General features: G+C 37.2%; 1 long non-coding RNA gene and 1 pseudogene across 1 annotated transcript; one reads left to right on the plus strand and one right to left on the minus strand.

The window, feature by feature from the left end:
* Window positions 1–465: 465 nt before the first annotated feature.
* Window positions 466–26151, minus strand: LOC109500807. The gene is made up of 3 exons (XR_006599533.1): window positions 15187–26151; window positions 9569–9632; window positions 466–2389 (listed from the first exon to the last, which is right to left on the minus strand). It is a non-coding gene; the product is annotated as an uncharacterized LOC109500807 (long non-coding RNA).
* Window positions 13760–17573, plus strand: LOC123386049 (annotated as a pseudogene).
* Window positions 26152–26493: the final 342 nt, after the last annotated feature.

Genomic DNA, 26493 nt, shown 5'->3' on the forward strand with positions numbered 1-26493 from the left:
CCAAAGGTAAACCCATTTTATTTTTGTTTCTTTTTTAAAAGTTTATTTTGAGAGAGAGAAAGGGAGGGAGAGCACAAGCAGGGGAGGGGAGAGAGAGAATACCAAGCAGGCTCTGTGCTGTCAGTGGGAAGCCCAATGTGGGGCTCACAAACCGTGAGATCATGACCTGAGCCAAAATCAAGAGTTGGATGCCTGACTGAGTCACCCAGGTGTCCCTATTTTTGTTTCTAATTAGTAGATGATTCTGTACAGTATTCTCCAGAATAATTTTATATGAATCCAAATCATCATTGCTCATCATATTCTTCTTTTACTTAAGCCACCATAATTTAATTCTACCCATGTGATTTTTTCCAATAAAACAATTTTGAAAATATCAAAATTCTATAAGCATTGCCTTCTTGTGGCAAAAAATATAAAATTTATTTTAAAAATTTAAAAAGTTGACCTTCATAATCACAAGTCTACATTTGCTCATGTTTATTATGAAGACACAGAGGTGAATTAAAAGAAGATATCCTTTAACATTATCAAATGAAACAGAGTGTACCCAAGTGGAGAGGAAGTCAATGTGGTTACTCAATATAAAGCAAAAGCTGTGTCTCCCAAAGAGCAGACATGCAGTTATTGATCTAGAATTGGCACAATGACAAACTGCTCTGCAAATCTTCCTCTTCCCAATTAAGGTGTCTCTCTTGAACTGATTGAAAGCCGTTCGATAAGTATACTTTTTTCAAGATGGTGTGCTCAGTTGGGGGTCTTTTTATTAAACTGAAATTCCATCATTAGCTTTGACTAGCACCAGCTGCTTTATAAATTCTGTGTTGATGTAGGCCTCCACCAGTATTCCAAATATTGCAGGTGAATCTCTGACTCCAAAATCATCAATCATGCAGTATGAATAATTAACATCTGATAAATGCAGAATAGAAAGAGCTGTCATTAGAAGACACAGTAGTGGTGTCATAATCCTATCTCAGATTCTCAGAGCACTGATCCAAATAGGACTTTAGTTGTTGTTGTTTTTCTTTTAAGTATTTCTCGATCTCCCCACTTCCTAATGTTTCCCTATACCTGAACATAAATGGGAAAGTTAGGACCCAAGATGAAACGTTTTTGTCCTGCAGTAAGATCCAGCACATTCTAATGGATGTTTACTTGACTGTTTTAACTCCAAATCAGTTCCCATGAATCTGGGGCTTCTATCAGCCATAATTATTCTCCCTTCTAAATAGTTTACAGTCTATCACTATTTTAGTGATACAGTCTATCACTACTTTAACAGAAAATAGAAACTTTTCTATTCATGAATCTAATATTATTTCTGTGAGATACATGGTAAAAATGTAGCACAAAAGAAAAGTTCCTTGTAATGTTGCATTTATAAAAACATTTATTTTGTGTACTAGGTGTGCCTAGTAGGGCTTTTTGTAAATACAGTTGGCATGTTCAGGAGATAAGTTTTAAACCGTGATAAACTTGAATTTGTGAAATAATGAAATACATTAAAAATGAAACATAGCATGATAGTTCAGTGGTTGAGAGCAGGACATTCTGCAGTTCAGTTCCTGAGGCTCAGTTTCTTCATCTGTAAAATGGGAATAATATTAGTGTCAGGCTCATGAGGCTACTTCAGGTACTGAGAGAAGGCCTATATGGTAGTTAGCACAGCACAGTGTATTCATTTTCTATAGCTGCACAACAAATTAACACATACTTAGTAGCTAAAAACAATAGCCATTTATCATTTCACAGTTTCTACAGGTGAAGGCATGGCTTAGATGGTCCCTCTACTTACAGTCTCACAAGACTGCAAGCAAGGTATCATCTGGACTGTGTTCCCATCGGGAGGCTCAACTGGGGAAGAAATACCTTCCAAGTTCACTCACATTCTTGGCAGAATTCATTTCCTGGCAGCTCTAAGATCAAGGATCCCAGCTTCTTCCTGGCTGTTGTCTGGAAACTGTCCACAGTTTCTCACCATGGGGTTTTCCCCAACATGGCCGCTTATCTCATCAAGCCAGCAAGGACACTCTCTAGATTGAGTCTTCCAACAAGACAGAGTCTTTATTATGTAATCAATCACAGAGGGGACATTTCGTCACCTTTACTAACTATATTCTGTTGGTTAGAAGCAAGTCATATGTCCTGCCCACACACATGGGTAAACACCAGAAAGCAGGGCTCACTAAGGGCTACATATGAATCTGTATGCCACAAATAACAAAGTGAATAAATAAATGTGTAAATGAATGAAGAAACGAGTGAATGTGTATACCAACCTGGGTATAAATGGAGTAAGCCATAGCCTCTCAGACATCAGCAAACATAAGAAATAGTTCTAAATCCAGGATAAACAGGTGAACAATGGACTCTGTAGGTAACTGCTCTGTTAAAGTCATAGGAAGAATAAAATAAAAACAGAGAGGAAGGCAAACCATAAAGAACTCTTAAATACAAAGAACAAACTGAGAGTTGATGGGGGTAGGAGATGGGTTAAATGGGTGACAGGCATTAAGGAGGGCACTTTTCAGGATGAGCACTGGGTGTCATATATAAGAGCTGAATCACTGGGTTCTACTCCTGAAGCCAAGACTACACTGTATGTTAACTAACTTGAGAATTAAAAAAATAAAATAAAATTCAATTTAAAATTTTTAATTAAATTAAATTAAAAAAAATAAAGTCATAACACAAGTGTTCAACCTTTGTGAAAATAATATATTGAAGAGTTATGGAACGTGGACTCCCAGGCCCAGAGAATGTCAGTGTAAGATCTCAAGGATGGTGGGGAATGGAATCCTCAGGGAAAATTAGGGATTTTAGTCCCTTAATTAACTTTAAGGTGATAACCTTCTTATAATTGAAGCAAGAAAAGAAATGAGAAGTGAAATAAAATGGTCAAATGTAGTTACAAAAAATTTCAAACTTCTAAACAACAAATTAACAATAAAAACAAAAGAATATTCACCACAAATGGGAAACTGTTATCATCTTCAACCATATGAAAATTTATTCAAACATATTTATGAACATTACCAATTCAAACATATTTATGGGTAAATGGGCAGAGGATGAAATTATGTGATTCAGGCACAGGGTATATTATTAGTAAATTACATTTGAAAAAAGTTTATATTTCATATGGATGGGACAGAAACATTACAAACAAATTTTTAAGTACTTATCTATAATTTTTGTTTTACTAGCTGATCACTCTGACATGAGAGAGTAAACAGTAAAATTGCATTTGTATTATTAATTTTTTAATGTTTTTTATTATTTTTGAGAGAGAGAGGGAGAGAAAGAGAGCAAGCAGGGAAGGGGTAGAGAGAGAGGGCGACACAGAATCAGAAGCAGCTTCCAGGCTCCGAGCTGTCAGCACAGAGCCCGACACGGGGCTCAAACTCACAGACAGCGAGATCATGACCTGAGCCAAAGTTGGCCGCCCAACCGACTGAGCCACCCAGGCACCCCACATTTGTATTATTCACCACAGTTGTCCCAACTTGTAACTGACCTCGGTGGATGGGTATTTGATGATAATTAACTCTCAGTCAGCAGTAAGAGAGTTCATATGGATGACTGCAGTAGCCAGATCATCAAAAACTTTCAGATTTAGGGTCATATTAATATGAAACCAATTTAGGGGATGGGAAGCTATTTAAATTTCTTTTTAATTTACTTCCATTACCCTCATAGCTGAAACACATTAGAACAGATCCAGATCAGACTCAAGAAGACTCAAGAAGACTCAAGAAGAACAAAAATATTAGTCAAAAGGACTAGATACTCCACAGGATGAGAATCTGCCTAAGAATGAAGTTAGTGCCTTTATTTTAATGAATATTCTTAAGACAAGACCTTGACCTCTAATGGCCTCCTCCTTTGTTGCTGGCTTACAAATGTAGCAAGGCAAACACCATTCCTGGACTTGGCACAGAAGCAGTGAGGCAGGTAAGTTTTCTGCTTTTTCCTCTCCTGTAGGCCTGTTCTGGGTCCACAGGGGGCATTAGTTTTGATGCCACTGATAATGTGCTAATACATTTGTCCACACGTGTCATCGAATCTTTTCAGGAGTAGGTTATAGCATATCCCTTGTCATGGCCAGGAATGGAAGAGCCAACAATTAAATGAATGACACTGAGCACTCACTAAATATATGCTGTTGTGAGTAATGTATCTTCAGTGGGAATGAGGCAGATAAGGATCATTTGTTCCTGGAGTCTAGATGTGCTTTCTTGTGGTGTCAGGGAGGCAGATACTGGGGACAGCTGCAGTGGAGGGTGGTAGTAGGCAGCCCAGCCAGATGAACACGGCACCTGAAGATGGTGGTGACAGATGGGCAGCGGATAGTGTCTGGGAGGTCTGACAGCCACAGTCAGGGCCTGTGTTTGCAAACACAACTCCAGGCTGGCTGGCTCTGGGAGATCTGGTAAGCTCTTCAAACCAGTGCCACCCACCACCCCCACTCATCAAGGGCAGGGTATTCAATGGGGGGTGGTCGAGGACCTGAGGCAGTGCTGGGGGCCAGGAAGGTAATATGGTAATGGGGCCCGGAAGGTAATAAGGGTCAAGAGGGAAAGCGGGGAGGAAGTCACAGAACCAAGCAGGCTGCTCTCAGAAATGTACTGGTACAGTACGTCTGGTGAATCTTAAGCATGCATGCCTGCATCAGTCTTTCTTGTACTGTAAACTTTTAAAATGCAGTGATCAAATCTATGTAGTTCTCCACAAATAGTGTGTAACACTATAAGCAATTAGGTGGTTAATATTTTTAAGATGAAGAAGATGATGCCCAGTTTAAAGAAATTAAAACTGGAAATAATATATAATATATATTTTCTGGGTGTGGTTTATGCCAGAAAGATGACCTGGGGCTTCAGTTCTAGGCACGTACCTCAAGAAGAGTCCTTAGCCATACATTGAAAGATTGGTAAAATAATGTACATTTATATAATATTTTATTGAGGTGATATTCACATAACATGCAATTAACCATCTTGAAGTGTACAATTCAGTGGCATTTAGTGCATTCACAATGTTGTGCAACCATCAAGTCTCTCTAGTTTCAAAACTTTCTCATCACCCCAGAAAAACACTCCTTAAGTAATCATTCCTCATTCTCCCCTCCCCGGTTCCCTGGCAACCTCTAAACTGTTTATGTTGAAATAGAACAATTAAAGCATGTAGATAACATTTTTTTAATGATTCTCCACTTTATTGACTTGTTTGATTAATCTATTAACTATTGATCTAACTCAAGCCGGATAAGTGTGCTATCCTTACAGCTCTATTATTTTTGTGTATTTAGTTGCCTGCCTCCCACCCACAGGCATTGAGTGCTTTGCAGCAAGGTGGTGTTCAAGGTGCCTGTCCGTCTGTGGGTCTACAGCACCTGGTACAATGTCTGGCATACAATGTGCTTCATATTTGTGGGAGTACTTCACATTACCAAGAAGTCAATTAATTTGTCTAAGGACTTACAGCTAGTAAATTATGAGTCACAAGTTAAGCGTAAGTCTCTCTCACCACGCACTAGGTCGCAAATGGGGCCTGTTTGGGAGGCAAATTTAGACAGCATTCATACTAGACTTCATACTGAGGAGGGTTAACATGTACCCAGTGCTGTTCTAAGCCTTTTTCAAGTACTACACTATAATCCTCCTAACAACCATACAAGGTAAATAGTACTATTAGCCCAGAAATTCTGGAGTGGGAAGTGGCGATGCCTGAATCCAATCCAAGTTCTATAGGCTTTGAGGAAGACTTTGAGTCTATGAGTAGCTTAGTCAAATGCCAGGAAAGACCATCATTTTATTATTTTAGTAACAACCTCTGGGACTGGTTTTAGGGAAGAGGAAATAGGTATGATAGCTGAAATGGAGCCCGCTCTAGAGTTTGCCCTCTTACACACACGCGTGCACGCGCACGCTCACGCACGCACACGCACGCACACAACCTTGGATTGTGTCTTGTGCTTGGTTATAGTTACTGTGGAAGATGCCATTTTTATGCTTTTATGCTGTTAGGTACACTGCATTTTGCAGGTACAACCATGTCTACTCTAAACTTAATGCTGCTGTCTCCCTGCTAGGTCCCACTGCTTTTCAGGGCTTCCCCATGCCTGTGCCTCTCTGGGAACCACTGCCCTCTGCATTATCACCAGGGCATCCACCCCTCTTCTGGGCACCACCACTGCACTTATGCTGGGTGCCACCTCAAACCCCTAGAGCACCAGATGGGCCAATGCTGCTCAGAGGTCTGTGGCACAATGGAGAATACCTTTCCATTTTCTCTCTGCATCAGATGTTACCAACGTAATATTGGCTAGCTCTTCGAAGTCTCAAGAGGTTTGGGTAAAAATGGGTCTTCTAGTTTCTATTCACAGTCCTCTCTCTCTTCCAGGACCCAGAAATGAGTCCATGGAAATCTGGGCCTGGGGCCAATGTGACTGACCCTGAGGTACTTGAGTCACTATTCTGCTCCAACACTACGGCTTGTAACTGAGCTGTGCTTTTTCCACTTGACTCTCCGCCCCTCTTTGTCTCAGGCAAGGTTAGATGATTCTGAATTCTAGAGGTGGGGACATTTTTAGCCTAGAGCTGGGACTCCATCTCACTTAGACTCAAGACCAAGTGTGGAAGTAAGTGACAGAAAAACACTTTGAGACTCTGTAGGAAATGGAGCTCAGGATTTGGTGAACCCTTGATGTCAAAGACTCTTAGCACTCATTTATATTCTGAATCTCTGCAGGAAAGTGTTCTCTTTTGTTCAGAAATTTAGGGAGTTCTATAAAGGGAGATAAAGAAAGTATGAGAAGTGTAATTTTTAAATCTAATGGCTTAATTTCTATCTTGTCCTGTCATTACAGATAACATTAGTGGGCTTATGCTTACTATACCACTTTAAGCCTTGGTTGAAATGTACTTGTTAAGAAATCCCTCAGAGCAGAACACCAGAAAGGGCTTCTCTGCTGGGTTCAGACGAAGTAGGATAAATTCTGATCCCTCATGGTTTAATTGCACATGTGGGGACATAGGGCAACCCAAATGAGTATTCTAAATTTCTGTAGGGAAGAGTTAGGGGTGACTGTTACATTATTCACCTTTCTGCTTATCTACACTCTCTAATTTTCTGTAACACACATGTATTGGTTGTGCAGTTAAAAGTGAAGTAAAATTAGGGGTGTCTGGATGGCTCAGTCCACTGAGCAGCCAACTTTTGATTTCAGCACAGGTCATGATCTCACAGTTTGTGGATTCGAGCCCCACATCCAGCTCTGTACTGACAGCACAGAGCCTGCTTGGGATTCTCTCTGTCCCTCCTCCACTTGCACACAGGTGCAGATAAATTTAATAAACTTAATAAACTTAATAAATAAATAAATAAACAAACAAATTTTTAAAAATAAATAAATAAAAGTGAGATAAAGTTAAACAAGGATGAATACTCTTCAGTCAGAGTTGACATCCAGTGCCCTCATGGCTTAGTCCTCCTGTAGCCTTCAGCATTCTCTTTGAGTGAGGAGTGGAAGTGCTAAAGGGAAGGAGAGGACCTCTGGTCAAATCTCTTCTTTTGCTCCCTCTGCTTTACCAATGGGCAAATGGTTATACTTGGTACCTCATGAAAGCCTTCTCTGTGTATTGAACACTCCCAGCTGTTATGTTAGATAATAATAATAATAATAATAATAATAATAATAATAATAAATATTTCTGAGGCTCTTACAAAATAAATAGGCTGGTTGTTGAATGAGTGTTGACCCAAAATAAAAGTAAAAGGCTTTAAACAAGTGTTTCTCAGTGTGCCTTTCTGTTATCCATTTTTTTATGTGATCTTAAATAAATAAAATATTTCTACCCTAAACATCTCATTTTTTGACTCAAAATCTTTTAGTAAGCTTTCTTCCAAAAGTATATGGAATTGGACTGACTTTGGTGTTATTGGGTGTGTTTCCTTTTTCCAACCTGTATAAGAACAATACTCTTATGTATATAATTGTGAACTGAGTAGGAAGTAAGCATTTCAGAATCTGAATTAAAGTATCTCTTTAATAACTGACTTTCTCTAATGCCTCTTTACATCTTTTGGCCACCATTTTTATCATCATCATCATCATCATCACCACTGCAAACATCTAGACTGGGCTTAAAGTTTCCAAATCATTCCTATCCACAGTATCTCTCTTAATAGTTGCCCTATGATCCCCATGTTATTGGGGGGTAAATTGAGGTTTCTGGAAACTGAAGGACTTTCCTGGGATCTTTCAGCTAGTTCGGGTCCAGAGCCAGGCTTCAATCCCAAATCTGCCAGTTCTACATTTTTTATTTATTCTACCATGCTGCTATTCCATTTCCTTCATTGCTGGATTTTAGTAGTGGTGGCGTTTGACTTGAGTCCAAAAATTGCAAATGAAATCTTTGAGTAGCTATCTTTATCACAACTCCAAGAGAATAAGCCAGGGGTACAAACTTAGTCTGAAAGGAGCCCTTCTATCTTATTCCACATCTGTCCACGCTTTTAAATCTAGCATCAAATCCTAAAGACATGCCTTTGAAAAATCAAAATTGGTGGGGTGGGGGCTGGAGGTGGGGAATAAAGTCAGTTTTATAATTTTCTCTAAAACTCTATTATAATTGTTCCAAAGTAGCTAATGTCTCTCTCCAGTTACTAGTGTTTAAAATATTTGAAAATATGCACTATGAATAAAATGGTCCATTTAGAGAAAGCAAGCCTAAACAATAGAGGGTGAGGCAGTATCCAAAAGGAGAATCAAACTATTAGACTAGATTGAAATTCTGGATTTGAGGGTTTCAAACCTGCGAGGTATCTTGCCTCAGAGGGTAAGCACATAGGAGTTAGGGCATATGTCTGCCTTATGTATGTTGTATGCAATATTTGACACATATTTAGGCTGTAAGTTATTATTTACTTATCTGAAATTAAAATTAGCTGGGCATGCTGTATTTTCTCTGTCAACCCTACCATAGAGATTAATCCACAGGGCAACCTTGGGCCAGGTGCAGAGAATATTTGCTTGGGAACATTCCTGATAAGCCAGGAGCTGGACCTGGGATGATATGAGCAAGTCTGGATTGAGTCCCAGGTTGTACACATATATCTTTTTCATGTGTTTCATCATCTGCTTGGGCCTTTTGTCTTTGAAAGTCTCTATAAACTGTGCCTAAATACTATGGCATTAATCATAAGACCCCTGAAGTATTTTCATATTGTATGTAATAAACGCCCATATACTTAGTATTTAAAACCAGAACCACTTACTGCAATATTTAGTTAAAATTACAAAGGGAGTGGGGCACCTGGGTGGCTCAGTCAGTTGGGCATCCTACTTTGGCTCAGGTTATGATCTCTCAGTTTGTGGGTTTGAGCACCATGTTGTCGGGCTCTGTGCTGACAGCTCAGAGTCTGGAGCCTGCTTTGGATTCTGTGTCTTCGCCTCTCTCTGCGGCCCCCTCAAAAATAAATAAATATTTTTAAAAATTTTTAATTACAAAGGGAATACAAATAAAGCCATCGTTTTGTTAAGGTGTATAAGTCTACTTACCCACGTTCTTACACGTATGTTTGCTGAGTCAAGACTTTCACTGATAAAGTATTTCAAGTAGCTGCTAAAGGAAATGCATTTAAAGAGTTAAAACTCACATACATTTGGGCTAAATACCTATAGTCATTATTGTCTCTCACCTGAATGCCTTTTATGGATGTGATGTCACAAGTGGCTCTGATTGCTGGCAATAGCTTCCTTATGCTCATGTGTTCTAAATCGAAAGCTAAATTTTTCAGACCCTTTCCACAGGAGTGATTTGAAGCCAGCTGAAAGAGCAAATGATATTTGGGGGGGGAGGGGGGAGGGAGGAGGCAATGACAGAAACTGGTGAATGGAAGGTGGTGAGTCACTGGCCTTCATGGGCACTCACCTCCATGTTTCCACACACTTATCACTAGCTTCCCAGGTAACCAGAGCTTACCACTTGGGTGTAGTCTTATGGGCAAAAATGGCTAAAATGAACTGAAAAGGCAAGGACAGTAATAGTAGCGGTAATAGTGGCGAGGAGAATCGGTGCTGAGATATATTGGGGAGTAAAATCCCTCCTCAATGCCCGTGGCCTTTTCTGGCCCAGTGTGGCTTGTGTGATGATTCTATCACTCTTCAACAAACTTCTAACACTGTCTCTTATACTCATGAAATCATCATCAACATTGTTTTTCTTGTTATTTATTCTCTACCTCCTTGTTTCATAACTGCATAATCTCAGTTCATGGAAATGACCAGAGAATTCTCAAAACTAATTCTATACCACTATCTTTCTCCAACTCACCTGAATGTGGTGTTCTGAAAAATTTACAGAGCCACATCCTTGTCAGAGAAAAGTAGCATTTCTGTGGCAAAGCAGCCAGTCTCTCTTATTTGTAACTCAGCATGAGGCCATTATTTAAAGCTTAAAGAAGAAAATTTTCACATTGTTCCATTTTATGACTTAAGCAGATCAACTGAAGGTATGGGCAAATCATGTCTTTCCTACAAAACTATCATGAGAAACCAGAGGGGGCCACTCTAAACAGCCTTATCTGCAGGAAATTTAAAGAATGAAACCTACTTCTAAAACTGTTCCTGTGTTAGACAGATATACTGTTTGTAAGATATCCCATCTCTGAAAACTTTGTAGAGAAAGGTATTCTTCTTCCTCATTCTGCTCCAAATCATTTTCATGGAAGAGTGGGTCTAAGAATGTAGTAAGAAAAATCCAGTGGTCTCTAAAAAGGCTTCTTTCTCGTCTTCAGAGCCTCCCTGCCCAGTCCGCTGTAATGTTCTTTATCCCAAGGAAACATAGCTAAGCATTTGCAAAGACCTCAGGGAATTCAAAGCTCTGAGAGGGGGAATTTTATTTTATAACTTAAATTTATTTAATGTAATTTTAAATAATACATTCACATGGTTAAAAACTTAAAATGATATAAAAAGGTATACACTGAGAATCTGTTTCGCCTCCTTTTCCCATCCACTCAGTAATCCCTGATGCCCACTCCCACCCTATAGATTAGCACTTGCATTGCTTTCATTTTTTTTTAAGTTTATTTATTTTGAAAGAGAGAGAGAGAGAGAGCGAGCGAGCAGGGGAGAGGCAGAGAGAGAAGGAGTGAGAGAATCCCAAGCAACCTCCATGCTCAGCACTGAGCCTGATGCAGGGCTCGGTTTCACAACCCTGAGCCGATATCAAGGGTGGGACTCTTAACCAACTGAGCCACCCAGGCACTCCGCATTGGTTTCTTAAGGGGTCTTCCACTTAAGGGGTCTTTTTATGCATATACAAGCAAACATTAATACATATTCTTATTTTTCTACATTTCTTATATGGGAGGCAACATACATGTTCTGCAGCTTGCTTTTTTCATATAAAAATATATCCCAGGGGCACCTGGGTGGCTCAGTAGGTTAAGCGTCCAACTTTGGCTTAGATCATGATCTCACAGTTCACAAAATTGAGCCCTGAATTGGGCTCTGCACTCACTGCATGGAGCCTGCTTGGGATTCTCTCTCTCCTCTGTCTCTGCCCGTCCCCTGCTTATGCTGCTCTCTTTTTTTCTCCCAAAATAAATAAAGAAATAAACTTTAATATATATGTGTATATATATTAAATGTATATACGTATACACACACACACACATATACACATGCATATATATAGCTCCTGAAGACTACTCTATATCAGTACATAGACAGCACTTATTAAACCACATAGTGCCCTTGTTGATAGATGCTCAGGATGTTTTTTTAACTCTTAGTATCACAAACAATCTGCAGCGAACAACTCTGGCTTGTGTGTCCTTTTGTACGTGTACAAGTATATCTGCAGGATACAGATACTTCATATAATTTTGATTAAATACCTCTGTTTTTTTGGGGCACCTGCGTGGCTTGGTTGAGCATCTGACTTCAGCTCAGGTCATGATTTCATGGTTTGTGAGTTCAAGCCCCGCATCAGGCTCTGTGCTGACAGCTCGGACCCTGGAGCCTACTTCGGATTCTGTGTCTCCCTCTCTCTCTGCCCTTCCCCCAGTCACACTCTGTCTGTCTCTCTCTCAAAAATGAATAAACATTTAAAAATTTTAAAAAATACCTCTGTTTTAACATTTATCAAAGAGTGGTGTGTGTTTTAGTTTGTGCTATCTCCTCATTATTTTATGAGCTTCTAGAAGGCAGAACCGTGTCTCATTCATCTTTGCATCCACAGCCCCTACCATACTACCTAGCATGCTAATGTTGAATACAAAATAAACTTCCTAGTGTAACTATAACCTTGAGAACATTAAAGTAACCCCTCAATTTAAAAGGCTGAGATCTAGGGTATAGATGAAGAGGCACTTCTAAGTTTCTATTTTAGGGATGAAAATGAGACTTATAAAATGCCAGGCCAAATGAAAATATTGAATAAGGAGTAGAAGTTTCAAGGATGAGGATGTCTCTTCAGATCCAGGAACTAGGACAATGTCATGTGTGCTTTCTGGGTTATCCACATGCAGAGAAGCTTAATGGTAAAATAGAGAGGGAGCCTGGAGGACTCCTGCCTGGTGAAGATCAGCCAGGAATGTCAGAGAACAGTCCTTCCCTAGCAACCCGGACCAAGACAGGGTGTAAAGGTGAATGCACACCTGGACTGGAATACGAACAGAGAAGTGTGTGTGTGTGTGTGTGTGTGTGTGTGAGTGTGTCTGTGTAACATGGTTCTAATTCACCTTCTTTTCCATTTTTATGACGGTCTATGTGAATGGCTCTTAATTCTGCTCTGCAGCCCCCTCACTTGTCTGGAAAGCTGCTAGCGAAGAGACTTGGTGAAAACTCAGACTTTTCCTAAACTGACGGGCAGCCATACTTCCCGGCTCTTTCCCTCCCTGCCCCGGTGCTGTCCCTCCCCAGCCATCACTGCTCTCCCAGCTCCTAAGTCATAGGGGCACTCTCTCTGCACTAGGTCATCGCTAACCATCCCTGCTGCCCCTCAACTGTGTTTAATCAGGTTTGAAGAGATGGAATGGCAGGCAGATACGTAACACACAGAACTCAGCTAAGCCTGTTTCCAAAATCCCTGCCTCTCAAAAACTTTCATTGAAAAGTAAACTGGTGCAATGTTTTGGTTGTACCAATAAGGTGGCAACAGCATTCAAAACTAGTGAACGTGTGTTTTTATATAGCAATTTCACTTAAGGCAATTAATTCTATGAATACACTTAGAAAAACACAAAAATGTGCACATTTGCTAAAGTATTATTTGAAAAAACAGAAAGACAAAAAATAACTTCAGTGTCCATCAATATGGGAATGGTTATATCCATGATAGCATATTGTTTGGTATCCTGTGCAGCTGCTAGAAGAATGAAATAGACTCCTATGTAGGGAATGGAATGATAGCCAAAAACACTGCTAATCAAATAAAAGCAAATTCAGAAGAGTAGATATATTATATGATTTATTTGTGACTTAAAATAACACATGCTTGCATATGAATGTAAAAGTCTATTAATTGGGGTGCCTGGCTGGTTCAGTTGGTAAAGCATGTGATTCCTGACCTCAGGGTTGTGAGTTCAATCCCCACATTGAGTGTAGAGATTACTTAATTAAGAAAGGGAAAAAAAATTAAAGCCTCTTAAAATATATGAGAAACTTGGGGTACCTGGGTGGATCAGTCGGTTAAGCTTCTGACTCCTGAATTCAGCTCAGGCCATGGTCTCACAGTTTGTGGGTTCAAGCCCAACATTGGTGGTGCAGAGCCTGCTTGAGATTCTTTCTCTCTCTGCCCCTCTCCCTCTCTCTCTCTCAAAATAAATGGATGAACTTTTTAAAAAATATGAGAAATTATTATTAATGGCTACTACTAGAGAATGGGATTGTAGGAGGCTAGGAAGCAAGAAACAATTTTTTAAAAATTCTATATGCTGTTTGTATTGATTACAAATATGATTACAAATATTGATTACAAAATATGATTAAACCTATTAATTCTTAGGTTCCTATGGTGTACAGATTACACAAGATTTAGTGATCATTTCTTACTTAGAAAAGCCACTACTTTAAAAATCCTCCAGCCCTTCTTCGACCTGCCCATGGAAGTGGCAGCCGTCTCCTACTCGGGATCATGGCCGCCCTCAGACCTCCTGTGAAGCCCAAGATGGTTAAAAAGAGGACCAAGAAGTTCTTCTGGAAACAGACCATAGATAAGTCAGAATTAAGTGCAACTGGTGGAAACCTAGAGGCATTGACAATATGGAGTTCTCAGAAGATTCACGGACCAGATCCTGATGCCCACCATTGGTTATGGGAGCAACAAGAAAGCAAAGCACATGCTGCCCAGTGGCTTCCAGAAGTTCCTAGTCCACAACATCAAGGAGCTTGAAGAGCTGCTGATGTGCAATAATATCTTACTGTGCACAGATGGCTCACAATGTCTCCTCCAAGAACTGCAAAGCCATTGTGGAAAGAGCAGCTGAGCTGGCCATCAGAGTCACCAATCCCAATGCCAGGCTGTGCAGTGAAGAAAATGAATAGACAAACAACTTATGTGCATGTTGTATTTGTGTTAATAAAACCATAAAACCACAAAAGAAAAGAAAAGAAAAAATAAGAGAAAAGAAAAGAAAAAGGAAACTCTTCCAAAGAGTTCTTTGTGGTTGTGATTGACTTTAATTGAGGTTCACAGAACCAGCTTTAGCTTGTGGACATAAATTAAAAATTCAACACATTTAGAAAAGTAGGTAAAATTTTCTGGGATTATAAAAATCAATGTGTTTAGCCTTCAGACTGATGAGATTGCCAATAATTTTTTTAAATGTTTATTTATTTTTGAGAGAAAAAGAGACAGAGTGTGAGTGGAGAGGTGCAGAGACAGAGGGAGACACAGAATTCAAAGCAGGCTCCAGGCTCTGAGCTGTCAGCACAGAGCCTGATGCAGGGCTTGAACCCACAAGCTGTGACATCATGACCTGAGCCAAAGTAGGACACTCAATCAACTAGTCACCAGGCACCCCGAAATTGCCAGCAATTTTAATATCACTCTTGACTGCCCACAAGTTTGTGTCATATTTTACAAGGTCAGGGAGAAGTGAAGAAGATGCCCCCATATTGTGTAAGTGTCCTATTGCTAAAGAAGAGACTGCTTAGGGCCAACTTACACAAAACAGCAGATTCTGATATTAGGTTTTCAAATCCTGATCATTGGAGCCATTCAGTCTCTGTGCCTGATCCTGAAGAAACAACCTGAGACAAGAAGCAAGAAGATGAGAAAACGTCAAGGAAAAAAAAATTGGTAGATACAATTGTCAATAGATTCAAACAGGCTCTTTGGAGGCAAGTCTTTAACCAAGAATCTTGAACCTGCCAAAACTTCCAGGCCACCTACCTTTTCCATGACTTCCTGTTGCTAAGATGATGATGTCTTAGGTTACTAATCTAATAAGGTTTTTCAGGGCCAAAAAGTTTTAGCAATTTGCCTTTTTATTCTGCAGTGTAGGAAACAAAGTCATGGAATGCCTTATTTGATTCCTCTTCACTCTGGAATAGTATTTTGTGTTTGCAAATGTAGAGAAAACTACATTTTCTTGGTAGTAAGATAGTAGGTCTCTACTGGAAGCTAATAGACATAACAAGCAAATGGATAATTCATCTTGCTGTGACTATAATCAGGTCTAGTTTAGGGAAATAATCCAAACATGAAATTCATAAACAATCTTAAGGGATCTTCAGGACCAAAGCATACTTTTGAGGTTAGCCCCCAAACCTTTGAGAACTTCCATTTTACAACTAAATGCTGACGCACAATAACCATTAAAAAGATCAGCAGATGAGTTAGAAATAGCAGAAAGTAAGAGAAAAAGTAGTCATGTAGCAATAATTATGCCTTTGCTTGCCTAATTCACTTATTACCAAGCAATTCATCTTCAATTATAAGGATGTAACTTTCTAAGAAAAGTTTGCTTTCACAAAGTGAATAGGTTCAAAGCGTGTTCGGTAATTTAATTTCAAATATATGTGTTGGTGTAATTAGGGGCTTTCAAGGCACTAGCCTCCGATATTTAGATCCAGGTATCCAGAAATAAAGTATTTTGATAACTAACTTGAAGTCCAAATGCACATTGGCCCCAATTATTGGAATAATATGGGTGACAGTATATTTTTGAACCCACTCTCCAGATAACTTGTGCATAAATATCCAACAGAAGTTCACAGAGTTGGGATACCTCTTCAGATTCATTTTGGTGTAGAATATTTTCTCCTTTGAACCACTAATCAATTTTATTATGTGCAGTTTCTACAAGTCTATTTGCCCCAATGTCTTAGCATTATAGTACCCTCTCATCAGAATATTGGTTGGATTCCCTAGTGTGAATCACTTATCCAGTTGCTTGCCTGATTTATTCACATGTTTTTGAGGTTTGTGAAATGTGGCAGATAAACAGGTTTATGCTGTGTGCAGCTTGGAGGGCGGCCAATGTCTGTCTGCCTATACAGTATATTTACTCTTGTTCCTCAAATCTCTCTCCCATACAAAGAAGCTGTACTTTAAGACTCAAATCAGTGTAGAATGCATCTAGTAATGTCACTGCAGAAAACAGCAGGTGCTCATCCTCTCATTTGCAGTGATTCTTGCAGTGAAGAAAGTGAATCAATGATTCACCCAATGGACAAAGAAACGTCACAGTGAATATTTGGAAAAGTCAAATGCAGGAAAGGACCATTCTCATCTAAAGGTGTGCTCTGATTTTAGAAAGTCAACCCCCCCCCACAAGAAAATCAGGAATTTTGCTGAAGTGCTCTGATTGTTCCTGCAGTAAGCAATGGCATGTTCCCTCTCTCCCTGCTTCTTCTCTTTTATTGCTTTTGTGTTGTACTTCTAAAATAAATATCAATAAATCATTGCAGTTAGATACTCTAATATAGACAGAAATGTACTTGACTCCCTACAGTCATTACAATTGGAGGGGACTCTGATTAGGATGCTTTACTTAATTAAGTGATATCGTCTAAAGAGAGTTCTTCCCTCCATTTTCTGTTTAACAGTCTTATAAAACACCAACAGAGGAAATTCATTCTGTTGTTTGCTTTCCTTATTGTAAATGGTTTATTCTCATTCATAGTTTACAGAAGATGTCATGTTAATGAAATGGCTAATAAGCCAAAGACTGGTTCAGCTGCATACACAGCCTTGTTCAAATCAGCTCAAGCTATAGCAGCCTTGAGAACATTTTCTCCCTCAGTCCCAGAAATATATTTTAAAATTTTTTACAAGATCTGTAACATAAAATTAAGATGACTCAAAAGAAATTTTATTTTTCTGAGAAATCGTGCTTCCTCTGGTTTATGTATGGTTCAGCAGAGACCTTAAAAATCTGTTTCTTTGAAAAAATAGGAAAAATTGGGCAAAGAATAAGCAATCCTTATGCATAAGATGTTATTTGTGAGGCACTTTAATTTTACTGAAAGAAGTCATTAAATTTGGATTGCCAATACAAATATGATTATATATGTTTTCTAAATAAAATGTTATTATGTTGCAACTGAACTCATCCATTTATTGTTTGTTTACCTAATGCTCAAACGCATGTTTTATTCATAGATGTCTGGGAGAAAAAAAAATTTTGCTTGATAATCACACCAAGCATATTTAACAAAAGCAATTCTCCTTTTATTAGTGAACAAGTTTAAGCAGAATGATTTCATTTTTTTTCCATTTAGTTAATTCAGACTTGCAGAATCCCCAGTATACAGCTTTTGTTTCTCCCCTTGCTGCCTTTTATGTCTTTAATATATGCATGCCTATCCACTGATGGGAAAATATCATTTCCTGCAACTCTTCCTTTTTCTTTCTTGAATATTCTCTCAGTTGATTTCTGGTTTTGGTTAGTTTTCACTACTTAGTTCTGTCGAATCATATAGAAGACAGACAGAGTGAAGCCAAGTAAATAGTTTACTATCCTGTTGAAGATTTTAAACTCTGTTTCATTACAGGAAATTTGAATCCTAAATATATTTATTCATTCCATTAAAAATAAATAATATGTTTGTATTTTAAAAGGAATCAAAAATTGATAGAAAGTAGTAAAGAAAGTGAAGATTTATTAATATTTATGAAATTGTTTTCATTACCAAATAAAACATTTTAGCAAAATGCTTGCAACTTTAGCAAAATTACGATGTATTAAATGTAACAACTTTGTTTATTAAAAAGAAATATAAATGTAAACACTCTCTTAAATGAATTCAGCCCGTTTACAGTAGATTTTTTTTTCTTACTTAAACACAATATGCAGCTAAAAGCTTTTAATGATCAGGAAAATTTAAATATATTTAAGTCTCAAAATATAAAAATGAATATTAATGAATCACCTGCAAGAGACTTTTAATTAATTACTAAACTATTAAAAAGAACACTTTATAACATTGCTAAGAACCTGAATCATTTTGATTCCTGATCTACATAGCTTGGTCATTTTTCAAGCAAAAGAATAATCATAATAATAACAACCTACATTGCTAAATGAGTTAATTAACATTGTATGACTATAAGGTTTTTGTTTTTGTTTTTAACTGCATAATACTAGTCCTGCATAAAACCACTAGCTGGAAACATTCTGAAGTTACATAAGTTTTCTTAACTCCCAAGTTAAATCGGCTCTACCATAGAAAAAGAGTAAAACAATGTACCCCCTGGACATGCTACCCAAAGTGAATTCCAGAAGTTGCTCATAATTGTTTTTTTTTAAATACTTTTTATTAAAGACTAGCCTTATATTAGTTCTAAAGTTCACTAAACATTAGTTATGTTCTTGTTTTGTAATATAGGTAATTTTTACAACCAAAAGCTTAGTTAGCCCACTTTCTAGTAAGCAAACTTCTTCATCGATTTTCTTTAAGCCCTTCATTTAAAAAGGTGCCTTTGTCCTGAAACTAAGCATATGACATTTCTGTCTCTTAAGAAATTTTTTAAAGAACTGAATAACAGCAAGTAAATTCTGTTAGGGATTTTATTCTCTTTTCCTGTATTTGTTCATTTCTTTAAAAATAAAGTAATTTTTAAAGAATTAAAAATGTGGATTTTTTTGTAAGGCTTTCAGATGAATGAGAATTGTGTCTAATGAAGTACCACTGAAGTAAGAGTAGCTGCTAAATCATTATCTGGCAGAAGAATGTGAGTATTATTTTGTCCAAATCAATTATTTTTATCAAATGACTTTTCTGTCTAAATTGTTTGCTTTAAGAAATAATGATGTTAGAGGTAAGCAAGTATTTTAATATGCATTTTTAGAGCATTATTATTCCAATTCCTATAAACCAAACTAAATGCAACAGAGCCAATTTCAGGCTGTTCGTTACTGAACTGCTTTTCATTGGAGCAGTGAACGTTTGTAGCTAATGCTCCAATCTTGATGAGCAAAAATACCAGAGTTTAAAATTTTAAGCACAAATAGTACTGTGCATTTAATAGGCTCTTTAGTCAGAAGAAAAATATTGACATCCTAACATAGCCTTTTCCTGAACTTGTAAGATGTGTATTCTAAAGTATTTATCATCAAAGCTATTTGTCTCTATAAAGCAGCAGAAAGAGTAAATTCCCTAACAAGAACCTAGCTAAGAGACACCCTCCTGCAATGAAGTAGATCAAATCTGTACAAAGAAGAGTACAAAAAAATAGTTTGGTGCCAAAGAGAAGATAGTTCTTTGAAACTATTTTTTTTTTTATTCTACAGAAAAATGTAATGAGTGCTCTAGAAAGAACATGCTTAGCAAAAAGCTTTTTTGGGGAACAGGGAGAGAAAAAAAAATCTTGTGTGATGTGAGAGGAGAAAACATACAGACCAAAACAAAACAAACAATAAACAAAAATAGTTAAAACAAACCAAATGTATTTTCTTCTAAAGCATGTTTTCTTTCAGCAAGAGATGACTATAGTCTGAAGAGAAAATTCCTCTCATCAGCGAGTTGTACTTTATAAATACAGGAGAACAAATCGTAGACTTTTTTGGAAGACAATCCTCTTATTAATAGCACTGGTTTCACAGCTATTTTTGCCTCTAAAAAGGGCGCCTCCTGGACATTCACAAATAAGCTTTTTTGAGGGAAAAAAAGTTGTAAAACTATTGCCAAAATGTATATAGTTCTGATTCATGCTAAACATTTTTAACAAACCATTTTACGTGTTTATGTGTTTTGAAGCACCTCAGTGGCCCAGAGCGAGCTCTACCTTTAATGTGAGAAGACAACATAACAAAGAATCTGTCACACAGACACACAGACACACACACACACACACACACCCCAAAATGGAAAAAAAAAAGGATGCAGTGGGCGGGAAGAAAAAAACAAATGTTACTTATAATGAACAGATTATGAACTTCATAAAAATATGACAAAAGCAATATTTTTGCCCTAGTAAAATAATTTCTGATGTCGAACAAATGAAACTAAAGTAAAACTTCTGAGTAGAATCAAGCATTGAACAAATTGTAGAAAAGTAATAGTGTTAAATATTGTACATTCTTTTAAGACTTCTATGATACAGCTGTTAATATAGTTAACTTAGTTCAATATTGTGTTAATATGAAAATAGCTATAATATAGTACTTAGTTATTTGTAATATAATAATCATTCATAATATATGGCCCAACGGTCCAGGAAAAGCCCAGTTATCTTTTACAAGTACTAACCACACATAAATCATATAACAACTCAAATTCATGCCCTAAATTTTATTTTCAAAAATTGGTATTTTTCTCATATTCAAATGCATACAAAATTAAAACAAAAATGTAAGATTAACACAAATAGAACAACCTTTGGGGATTTTCAAGATCTTATTTTCCTAACAATAATAACTAAGTAAAAATAATTATTGGTAAGAGCGATTGAAATACATTATATATTTTAATGACTCAAATATTTATTTCTACTCCTTTTTGCATCAAGACTGTGGGAAATTTTTATTATAGCGATCAGATGGTGCGCTGATGTGAGAAATGTTGCAAAGCATCCTGTTGATTGCTTCTAATTAACTGCAATGCTCTTGTGTTCTCAGTTTTAGCCAGCCCACACTACACAATGCCTTTTATTTTGCTTTGAATGGATTTTTAGTTAAAAACAGCTGATCTCAATATCCACAGCATTTTGGCTTTTTTTTTTATCTCTTAACATTTTCATGGAATATTTTCTTTTCAAGTTTAAAAGATAAATTTGAAAACATTTCTAAAGCATGAAGTATAATCAGTTAAATTAACAGCACTCGTGTGGTCTTTCACATGTATTTTGCATGTTCTATAGTACGTGATTACATTCTCAAACCACATTTCAATTCCCCTTTAAAAGTTATACATCTGAGTGATAGTTTAAGAAGGCAAATCTGAAAAGCAGTTTAGAGCATGCGACTAATTTTTAATTTTAAACATTTTTGTTAGCAGACTACTAAATAGAACAGAACTGAAACACAGGACCACAAGCAAGGGATGGAAAGGATTTCAGAATTAAAAGTATTAAATAAAATTCTTTGCACTCACCTTTCTCTGATGATTTAAGCTTAAGCAGCCCTGACAGAGAGAAGTCATGAATTTTCATCAACTTCACACATGTCATACATTTAAAAACATTTTGATTTGCCCTGGGACCCCTGCATGTCTCTGAAGCACAGTAACAGTGCTGTGCTGTTTTGTAGGTACAAACCCTATGAACTCCCAGAGCTCTAGAAGATATATTACCAATGTAAACAGCCTCTTAAGTGAAAAAAAAGAGCATTAAATAACACGAAGTTTCCAAGGAAATGCAGAATTTAAAATAGAATATTACTAGAAGCAGTGCACTTCCTATAATTTTAAGTGCCAACTTTATCCATACACTAGCTTTCTAAGAACATATCATTTTCTGACCCAAGAAACAATCATTTTGGAAAGGAAAATTTATAACTTAAAAATTAGTTACTAATTTGGTCTAATAGATGTTGAAAGTGATTAAATAGTCCTCTTTTTGTGCATATGAAGATAAAATGTGACTCATGCAACTAGAAACGCCTAGTTTCAAAACGGCTGCCAACATCCTAATACTTCCAGGAGAAGGCTAAGTACATTAAGTATAGTGCAATAAAAACAGAATGTCCTGGGATTATCCTCCAAATACTTCTGTCCCTCTTAAAATTGTGAGAAAACATAAAGACAAGGTAAGAAAGAAACGTTAGGAGAGATTAACAAGTGCAGAGTTGCAAATCATGTAACGATAAAAATAAAGTGGCATTTCAAATAATTTACACTGTGCCCCTCAGCTTTACAACTGAGGAAAATGAAGCCCAAAGAGGTAAAATGACTTCCCCAAGGTCTTACAAAGACTAAGATATAAAGCTCAATTAGAGGCAAGTGTCTTGACTTGTGGTAGCACACTTTCTACAACACTACACAGCCTTTCAATGCAGTGACAGAAATGTCAGCTCAGGTGGATGTCAGTCCTACAGTAAAGTAAAACAATGAGCAATGCACAGGACATACAAAATTAATTTGCAATATTTACTCAGTGGGAGCAGTCATTTTCCTTAAAAAGATGCCTCTTGGAAAATATCTTTATGCCTTCCTTTTTGCCAGGGTTTAAGCATTTGTACCTATTTAATAAAAGGTAGTTCTCTTTAGCACTCTTACACCAAGCAGGCAGGTAAAAACAACCACCAAATAGTCCCATTGTCACTAATTTGTCCCCTTTTAATCCAGTCTCTAATCTGCTGACTGCATGGTCTTTCTAAAATGCACATCTGATTATGTTTGAATTTTTTCAGTGCCTTTCCATCTGCTGCAAGATAAACCTACACTTCTTAGCCTGGCATTCAAGGGTCTTCAAAATGTTTTGCCCATAGCACCCCTTCAGTTTTACTCCCAACACTCTCCTCACAGTTTCTCCTCCAGCAATACAATCCAGGTATGATTCCCTGAACAGGACATGCTTTTCACTGCCTCTGGGCCTTTGCACATCCTTTTTCCTCTACCCGGAATACCTGATAAAACTTTGCTTCTCCTTCGGGATTGAATTCAAGTGTTACCTTTTCTCCTTCTGCCAAATATAGATGCTTCTTCCCTCTGGATCCCACTGCATGTTGCACAGACTTCAGATTACTCCACTCATTGCATTGAACTGTGATTGTCTATTTTCATGCTTGTCTCTCCAAACACAGTGTCTTTGGGGTTAGAGACATATCTTTTTCTGCATGCGTAGAACTTTGCCTGATGTAAGTGAATCTTTACTGACTGAATAAATAAATCAATAAATAGGCCATATCATAAAATATTTATGTCTTAGGGTGATACTGCCTAGTTCTTCTGTATAATGTCTAAGCTGGATATGCCCTGACAACAGGATATTATATCAACCTCTGTTTTTGGTTTCTATCAAAAAAGTATAATTTTATAAATACTCTTCCACTATAGTGAGTTGACTTTGTTATGAACTTGGTGATGAAATACCAAGTCCTATCTACATGTGAATAAAACAGAGAATTTTTGGGAGAGCAATGGGTCATCATTGTTCCAGACACTGGTAAAGAACATTTCCTTTTAGGAATCCATTTCTTGTTAGAAACAAAAGTTGAAGGATTAGCTGTAACCCACTAAGAGTGTAAATGCATATTTAAACTGCATATAAACAGGAAGCAATATCTGTATCTTCGTGCCAAGTGAGTGTTTTAAAAGAGGATGTTTGATCTTAAGTAAATGGAATTTAGATTTGAGATTTAACTTATTTAGGGTTCTGTTGCTGTTTGACTCCTTCCAGTCTTCTTAATTTTTCTGAGCAAATGCTGCTGAGGTGCAAATACCGCCTAGGGAGGCTACTCAGCTGAAGCCAGGGACATCCTTGCTATATAAGCACTCATTTCCACTTGAAATAATATCCTCATACTCATTGATGAAAGGTCTCACATTCAAAATGGAAAAGAATCTGCCAGTATAGTCTTTTCTTAACAGGTATGTAATCTTGAACCAGGCCCCAAATCAATGAAGAGAGATTCTAGGAGTTGTTTGGGCCAACACAAGGCATAGTGCATCCCAACTCTGAAGCTACTTCCAATCTTTTGATTCCTCCTGCCTTCACTCCACTGGTTCCATTGTGCCCCAAAGCTATAGTCCCTAATCAAATGTGAGAGGTGCTCACTAAGGAATAGAAGTTGGGAACACAGCAATAGTAGCCATCGCTCTTGCATAATAGATTCCTCTTGGCCATTCCGTAGAGCAGCCCTATGTGGCATTATCATTAACAATCAACATTAGTTCTTATATTCTTTTCTAGTAGATAAGACCATACTGGCCAGTTCCCACTCCCACTCCCAAAAGAATGATAGGATTTGTAACCTTCTGTTCCCTTCACCACTTCAGAAGATGGCTACACTTTAGAATTTTAAAGGTCTCAAGAAAGATAAGTATGCCATAGAAAGTTTAATTCTGGAATGTAAAAAGAGATTAACTCAAAGGACTTTCCAAGTCATTAATTTTTAAGGTTCATTTTGTGTTACATCTAAGCTTTGGGGGTTTTTGTTTGTTTTAAACATTACAGTATTACCTCAAACAGTTTTCATTTCAATAGGCAGGGAAATGTTAAGAGATTCTTCTCTTGCTAACTAGCATAGAATGGGGCTGCTTTTCTGTCATTTTAAGTCAGACCCATCGAGAATTTTAACAATTTTTTATTCACATAAATAAAGAAAAATGTTAAGACTCCTTTACCTTTATATTTTTCACATCAGAAAAGATTACACGGTAAATAGTGAAAGTGTTTCATGAATTCATTTGTTCAGCAAACTTATCAAACAACTATCGTGTGCAAGGCGCTATACAAGATACTGACTAACCCACAGATACACAAAGAAAAAAAAGAATATGGTTGTTTACAGCTCTAAACTTAAGAATGTGAAATGGTGACCACTATCAAATCACAGAGACTTGGAATTTCCTTCTGTTCACTTGCTATCTGTTCTTTTAAAAGAAAAACTTCTTTGCAGAAAGTATTAGTCAAGATGGAAAATGCTCATCAGCATAAATTCCAACTTTATAACTTAATAAGCAAGAAAAAATATATCTGTCTTCAAATTGGATGTGGCCATTTGAAAGTTCTTCACAAACTTGTAAAAGGACATAGGCTTTGGTTTTCTTGAGGGTCTGAAATGAATCCATTACATTAAAATGGCTCTTAGTAGCAAGAGCAAATAATAATTTGCATTATAAGCTAATAAAATGGAGGGTTAGGCATATTTGTACAAGATCCTTTTTTATTCACTTTTATAGATATTCTCTCCCATTCCTGCTTCAATGAACTTGGAAGATTGTTCATCACTCACTATTGTTTAAATTATAAGGCACATATCTGCCACCTGGTTTTTAATTTTTTTTCCCCTTTGGTAATGTAGATGAGTAATGTCCATCTCCATTCTTTAAGAATACACTAATGTAATGATAGTATAATTTTGGGAGAAAAAGTTAAATTAGTTTTTTTATATCTCACATCTAGAAACCTCCTGACATATTAGAAAATATAATATTCTTCAAAAAATACACTTTGCTAGCCTTTATGAACACTCATACTTCAGTGAATCGTACCTTTCTGTTCAAAAAGTGCAACAAGGCCTCTCCCACAAGCAAATCCCCTGGAGAAAACCTCACTGATGAAGTCAGTCTACTTACTTTTTCATGGTACCTACGAGTAAAAGTTATGGCTTTATCTCAATCATGATAGTTAATCTAGATCGCAAAGCTACTTCCAATTTAAAAGTATGAGAAAAGAGCCTATCCTGCCAACAAAGGGGACCCAGAAAGTCTTGTTTCACCCATAGATTCTTTTGTGTTAGACTCCTAGATTTCATATCCTCAAGGAAAAGTGCTAATATTAGAAAGAGAGAGATTTTGCTTTTACAATGACCCTGTGTGCCAAATACCTGCTTGTTTCAATTAGAGATAGGAATAAAAAACTATTTTTATATAATATTAGATTTATATAATTTCTCTGAAAGTTGAATGTCTAAATCTTATTAAGTTAGCAATAATTTCTCTGTTAAAGCAAACATGAAAAGGCAGAAGTTTGTTCTATTGACAAAAAGGGATAATCTTACAAATTTTATTAAAAGCTCTTGATTTCCACCCCCCCCCCTACTGATAAGGGACACTTTTCCTGGGTTTTGCTCTTGTTAGTAACAAGAATCCTATTTCTATTTATGCCCGTTTTCAAAATTGGGACTATCAAGTAATGCACTTACAGCTTACTTTTCAAGGAAACTGCTTGAGAGCTCCTGTATCCATTCCCCTCCCCACCTTTCCCAGTAGTGAATTCCCCCAGAGGGATTTATTACAGATATGAAGTGGAGAATTTAGAAACAGGGCTGATTGGTGGACCCTCCCGCTGCCACTAAAGTTTTCCTGATACCTTCTAGATGCTACTGTAGGATTACGACTGATTCACTCCTCTCCTTGTCTGC

The sequence above is a fragment of the Felis catus genome, chromosome B3 (genome assembly GCF_018350175.1).
Source record: "Felis catus isolate Fca126 chromosome B3, F.catus_Fca126_mat1.0, whole genome shotgun sequence".
Lineage (NCBI taxonomy): Eukaryota > Metazoa > Chordata > Mammalia > Carnivora > Felidae > Felis > Felis catus.